The sequence below is a fragment of the Nelumbo nucifera genome, chromosome 8 (assembly GCF_055504915.1).
Source record: "Nelumbo nucifera cultivar China Antique chromosome 8, China Antique-T2T, whole genome shotgun sequence".
Taxonomy (NCBI): Eukaryota; Viridiplantae; Streptophyta; class Magnoliopsida; order Proteales; family Nelumbonaceae; genus Nelumbo; species Nelumbo nucifera.
The window spans coordinates 44,359,017-44,365,219 of record NC_142656.1 but is presented as its reverse complement, the minus strand read 5'-3'; the positions used below and the strand labels follow the sequence as shown (position 1 = coordinate 44,365,219).

At 39.9% G+C, this 6,203-nt stretch overlaps 1 non-coding gene across 4 annotated transcripts; it reads right to left on the bottom strand.

Moving 5' to 3' along the window:
* Nucleotides 1-516: 516 nt before the first annotated feature.
* On the bottom strand, nt 517-6,112 carry LOC104611384 (uncharacterized). 4 transcript variants are annotated; one of them, XR_016079277.1, is made up of 3 exons: nt 5,470-5,993; nt 5,154-5,341; nt 517-1,368 (listed from the first exon to the last, which is right to left on the bottom strand). It is a non-coding gene; the product is annotated as an uncharacterized LOC104611384 (transcript). The 4 variants fall into 4 exon arrangements; XR_016079279.1 differs by having other exon boundaries at nt 517-1,364; XR_016079278.1 differs by lacking the exon at nt 517-1,368 and adding an exon at nt 1,378-3,618.
* Between the last annotated feature and the right edge of the window lie 91 nt (nt 6,113-6,203).

Genomic DNA, 6,203 nt, shown 5'->3' with positions numbered 1-6,203 from the left:
ATTAGAATTCAAATGGTTTATTCCCATAGTCTGTTTAGTTCAGACAGAAATAGAAATGGGAATTGGAATCTACAGAAATGAGATTTCACTCCCAAGAGAGGGGCAAGGAATGGCCATTCCTAGAGGTGTAAAGTGGGCCATGCCGAGCCGGCACGACACAGCCCGTAGGTAGCTTGCGCAAAGTGTGGGCCATGCCGTGCTGGCCCGCGGGCTGTCACGGGTCGTGCCACCTTCCCCTGTGAAAATTTTGGGGGTCGGCCCAGCACGGTCCACGGCCTAGGCCCATGCCATGTCGTGCCGTAGGCCTGGGCCAAGCTGGGTTGCAGGCCATGCCAGGCTGGGCCATAGGGCGGGCCTTGGGCTTGGGCCGAACCGAGCTAAACTAAATGAATATCAGGATATGAATTTACGATTACCCAATAAATAAATAAATAAAAGTATAAAACAATTCAAATAGGAATTTTATTTCATTTAAATTTGAATGAATAATGATACAAATTACAAAGCATACAAATATTGAAATATACAATGGTTGGATACTTCATACTTCATGCTTGGATGAATGAAATATGAAAATGGAATAAATTAATAAAATATAGAAAATACAATATAGTTACAAATTGAAAATATAAAATTACATTAATAGCAAATAAATTAAATAAAATTAAAACAAAATTTACATATACATTATGATGAAAGCATTCATGCACACTTTCATCATCTGCTTTAGGTGAAATATCCGGTGTATGTAGTAATATCATGCCCTTCTTTGTCTTGTAATTGTAAAGTTGTAATCTATATTCTGCATCATGATTCATGACTATATCTAGCCAACCCTAGTACAGTGGTACTTACAGGTCCTGCACTAAAACAACTAAACAAGACTTCGATGGAACTGTAGCCTGTAGACACCGGAGGGGTTAGTAGGTCATGGATCACGTGCCATGGCGGGATTGGCGGCGAGAAATGTTCTCCGACTTCTCCCAATATTTTTGAAATTTATTTTCCATTATTTCAACAATTCATTTAAATTGTGGGTTATTTCTTCTTCCTTCTCATGTGTGAGAAAATGTCTGGTCAAATGATTAGTACCACCATTGCTACAATAGTTAAAGTCTTTTCTATATTTTTAGCAAACTACTCTTTTCCCCTTCCTCTCAACATCCTCTATTTTAAATATTTTTCAAATCGGGCTACTGAACTTGGGGTTTTGGGAAGAACTGGCAATTTTTTTTCAAATTCTAAAAAAATAAAATTAATTCAATTGGACTTACCTCGGATTGACGGTTCAGAATCCTAACTTGATTTCAACGGTTAAATCCTTTCAACATGACAACGTCCAAGGCTCCAAGCCTCCCAAATTGCTAACTTAGAGAATCAGACAATCAACCAATCAGATTATGAGACTATCAGAGTTCACTCAGATTGCAAAGAATGTATGAGAGATTGAGAGAGGGAAGACTGAAGAAATTAAGAGAACAAGGGAATTGTTGAATGCTGATTGTTGAATTGGTGTGATGAGAAGAATGGTGGAGGATAGGGGCCATAAGGCTATTTATAGGAATTGAAAATAATTCAATTGTCCAAAATACCCTAAAAACTAACTATTTTTTAGTTGTTGGGAGGGGTATTTTGGTCATTGTAAAGTTATTTATAACTTTACCCAAAAAGCCCCCCTAAACTAGTTATATAGTTGTTGGGGGGCATTTGTGTCATTTTCTCCCCTCCATTAGCAAAATACATAAATACTCCCCCATATAGCTGTTTATAGCTGTTAGGGGGGTATTTATGTAAACCCCCCCCCCAAAAAAAAAAGCTGAAACTAGCCGTTGGGGGGGGGGCAATGGCTAGTTTCCGGACGAGCCAAGCATAGCCCGCTATGAGCCCTACGGGCCATGCCGTGCTCGCCCGTGACGGGCCGTGGTGCAGGCTGTGCTATGGGCTGGGCTGTGCCAGCAAGCGCCTCGTATACCTCGAATCCCTGGCCCAGCACGACACAGACAATCTTGCCAGGCCTGGCACGGCCTGTGGGCTGTCGTGCCGTGCCGGGTCAGGCTAGTCCAACTTCATGCCGGCCCATGGCCCGATTTACACCTCTAGCCATTCCCTCAAATGGGGGAATGCTATTCCAACAGGAATGAAAATGGGATTCCGATTCTACCAACCAAACAGCTGGAATTAGAATAGCCCATTCCAATTCCCATTCCAGACCCCTATTCTAGTGAACCAAAACGGGGCCTTAGTAACTGGAAAAGTATTCTATGAAGAGGCATCTAACAGGTGAATTAGGTTCCAAATGATACGTTTTTTGACTCGATTCGAAGAAAATAAATATACATATGTACATTATAAAACCTTGTACACTATATTTTTAAATATTATATTTGTACTCTATATGTTTATTTATATTTACACTCCTTCCAAACTGAACCCAACAAGGTTTAAAATATTAAGAGTTTCCAAATGGGAAAATGCTAATATGTGGAATTCACTGTAAACTTCATGACAAGGTATTGAAGTGTGACCATACATGATACAACCACTCCATTGTTTTGGCATGTGTTCTACTTTATGACAGCACACCCCATAAAGTTAGAGGCTGAGGTTTCTCATTTGTCGAATGTGAAACCGTTCATTGCACAGGCTAGCAGAACTCTTCTAAATGCCTAAGACCTTTTCTTATAGGGTTTGACTAAGACACCCGAAAGACATGATATCCAAAAAACTTGTGACAAATCAACCAGTATCATAAAGGTGATAACCAATCATGTGGTATTTATCAAAATTCATGAGCGGATTTTGATTTGTTAAAACTCTTTCGGTACCATATCTTTCCGGCATCTCTTATAGCCTTTTTGATTTGATATTTTAACAGTAAAAATGATCCATCATATAATTAATTAATACATGCAAGGATCTAAGGCCCCGTTTGATTTGCAGGAATAGGGGTTTGGAATCGGAATCAGAATTGGAATAGTCTATTCCGATCCAACTGTTTGATTGGGCAGAACCGGAATTTCCCATTCCTGCTGAAATAGCATTCTCCCATTCGAGGGAATGGCCATTCTCTGCCTCTCCCTTAGGAATGAAATCCCATTCCTGCTGATTTTGATTCCCATTACCATTCCTGTTTGAACCAAACAGACTATGGGAATGGACCATTCTGATTTCGATTCCAGAAGATTTCGATTCCGATTCCGACTATGAACCAAACGGACCCTAAATCACCTAGCCTCATTGTTAGCATATCGGGGACCCTGAAAATCAGTACGTATCAGTTGATACGTTATGACATTTTAAACCTTGATTGAAAGATTGAAGTCTCCAAGGGTGATTTTGGAGCACTCTACAAGTTTAACACAGCAACAATCGGCTCTATTCTTTTTATTTGATAGAAGAAATAATCAGCTCTATTCAGAGAATATTTGTTTATAAACATTGCTGTGAAACCCTAGGCACTATGAACGAGATTCTCTCTTTGATTCTAGGAAGCATAAGGCATTGTGAAGGAACACTCTAGCGCGGGGATGGAAAGAGTGGATCCAAGATCAGATCTGGTGTTTCTTCCTCAACTTAGAGGGGTACAACTGGGTCTTTGCTGAACAAACTCTGGATCTTCTGCAACAGTGGCATAGCAAAGGATTAGGAAGAAGGGATAAGATTTATTGGAGCACAGTGATCCATGCAGTAATGTGGGGTGCTTGGGAAAAAAAGAACTTCAGAACCTTTGAAAACAAAACCAGGAATACTGAAGACCTGATCTCTCACATTACTTTCTTATGCGACATTTGGGCTACTAATGCTGAAGTTTTCAAAGGTATTTCCCTAAATAACCTTCAGAGGAATTTAGCAGAAGTCCTTTACTCCTCTCCTGGGAACGTCTGTACTCAAACATTCCATTCTAGTGAGGAGGATCTGTTAAGATTTGACGATAGTTCCCAAGGATCTACAGGTCAAGCAGGAATTGGAGGAGTAATCCATGGGACAGGGGGGACATCTTTTGGGCTTTCAGTGGGCCGATTGGGAGAGCTGATACTACCAAGGCAGAGATCTTAGCTGTTCTTACAGGTCTCTGTTATGTCAGAATGTTAGGCCTCTCCACTCTTTCCATCGAAGGTGACTCTGCTAATACGATAAATTGGCTAAAACAGAAGAGCGGAGGTCCTTGGAGGTTTGCCCATCTGCTGACCAAAGCTAGAGATATTTTGGCCTCTCTGAATGTGAAGTTAGTTTAGATTCCCAGGGAACTAAACACTGTAGCTGACAGCTTAGCCAAATCAGGAGCCCATAGAGTTTCTATGTTTTCTGATACTTCTTTGCCTTTGTAGTTCTGTTTCTGGCTTCTAAGGCTCTTGTTCTCTGTAAACTTTTAACAAATCTCAGTTAACCTTTCTCAAAAAAAAAAAAAAAAAAAGGAATGCTTAGTGGGGTTATGGTTTGTTTGATCATTTTCACAGGTCAGATAGTAGAGAAATCTAGCACAAACAATTTGCCCCCACCCATACTCAGTTGGAACTTGGAAGCATGTTTTCAATAGTGTTTTTATCATTTCTTTTTTTTTTTTTCTGTAAGAGTTCTAACAAAGTAACAAGTAAAGAAAGGGGAACTCTTGTTTCTCCCATTTGATCTCAAAATATTGTAGATGATGAGAGTCAATTTTGTTTATAATTTGTAAAAGCTTGTTGTCACAAAAATTGCAAGTGCCTTTAGGTAAAAAATTTCTTTCTTTGCAGTTCACACATATATTATTATCTGAAATCTCAGGGATCTTTCTTTCCCCCTCCGTTTTCTTTCCTCCTCATATTGTGGGCATATTGAAATTCTTAGATAGTATACTTGAAATTCTAATATTATCTTTGGATAATTCTCCTTAACACTACAATTTTGTTTCTCCTTTTTAATTTAGAAAGGTTGTACTAAATTATTGAAGTTCTTTGATGCTATTCCAGTATGTGCTAATGGAGGCATAATCCACCTTCCACTGAACAGAACCAGAAGGCATTCCATAAATCCTCTGGTATATTAGAAAAAAAATGTTTTAAAGCAAATTGTGAAGGGAATATAGATAAATCATCTAGACAACTAAAAACGGATAAGAGAAAATTATTGGAAATAAAAACAACCGAGGGAAACAAAGAAATTGAGATGCTTACATGGGTACAATGCAAATTTAATCAAAATCATCATCCTCATCAATTTTTTGTCCAAATCCTCTGGGCCCGGTCTTAGCCCTGACCTGAACTCTTTTCCCACTTTTTTTCTTCTTCTTACTGGCCTCTTCTTTCTCAAACTTCTCTCTCTCCCTTTTCTGCAGGAAATCCGAGACACTTATATAGATAATCTGTGCTCCCAAAAACATTCCGAAACCAAAGATTTAGTCGACCAGAACCAAACAGAAAACAAAGCAACTAAAAAAACAATAAAATCCCAATAAAAGAAAAACAAAATCAAGACTAGAAGAATCTTTACCCCAATAGTAAGAATGGAGAGACCAATAAAAGCGATGAACAGAAGAGCGGATATGACTGTAGATACACCGCTGTCGTCAGAGGAAACGATCTGTTGGGCAGTCTCAATTGGGGCGTCTGAAGGCAAAACATCTCCGGATGTAGCCGAGGTTCTCCAAATTCGAGTGTTTTTCTGTGAAGGTTTATGTGGTGGGTGTCGATAAAGGTATGTTCTTTTTGAGTGGAGTAGGGTGGGTAAGGTGAGTGGGAGAGACGAGCCGCAGGCCCTAAGAGAAGAACCGAGATTTGGTCTGGAAAACGAGATGAGAGGTGTTGAAGATAGAACTGTAGATGCAATAGCCATGTCTCATCTGCAACTGCTAGTGCTATTTCTTCCTCTGAGACTTGAGTGTTTGTTTGTAAGCAACGGCGGGCCTGTCACTCTGTCAGCCATCCAAAAAGAGTGACAAGCCACCTTGGCAACATCTCCCGAGATATTCTCAATACAAGGTGGGGATGTATTGTGGGGCGCATATGTGAATTCAGCAAAAAAACGTCCGAGTTCACATCTAACTTCACGGAATGCGCCTCAAGAACGATTCCGGATCTCTGGTTCACGCCTAGCCACAGTACACCACCCCGTGAATTGGAAACATCTACCCCTGCATAATATTATGTATAGGATGAGATGTTTTTCATGTGTGGCAGTGATAAATATGGGCAGGATTTTCAAAAACGTCTCGCATGTATCTCCAT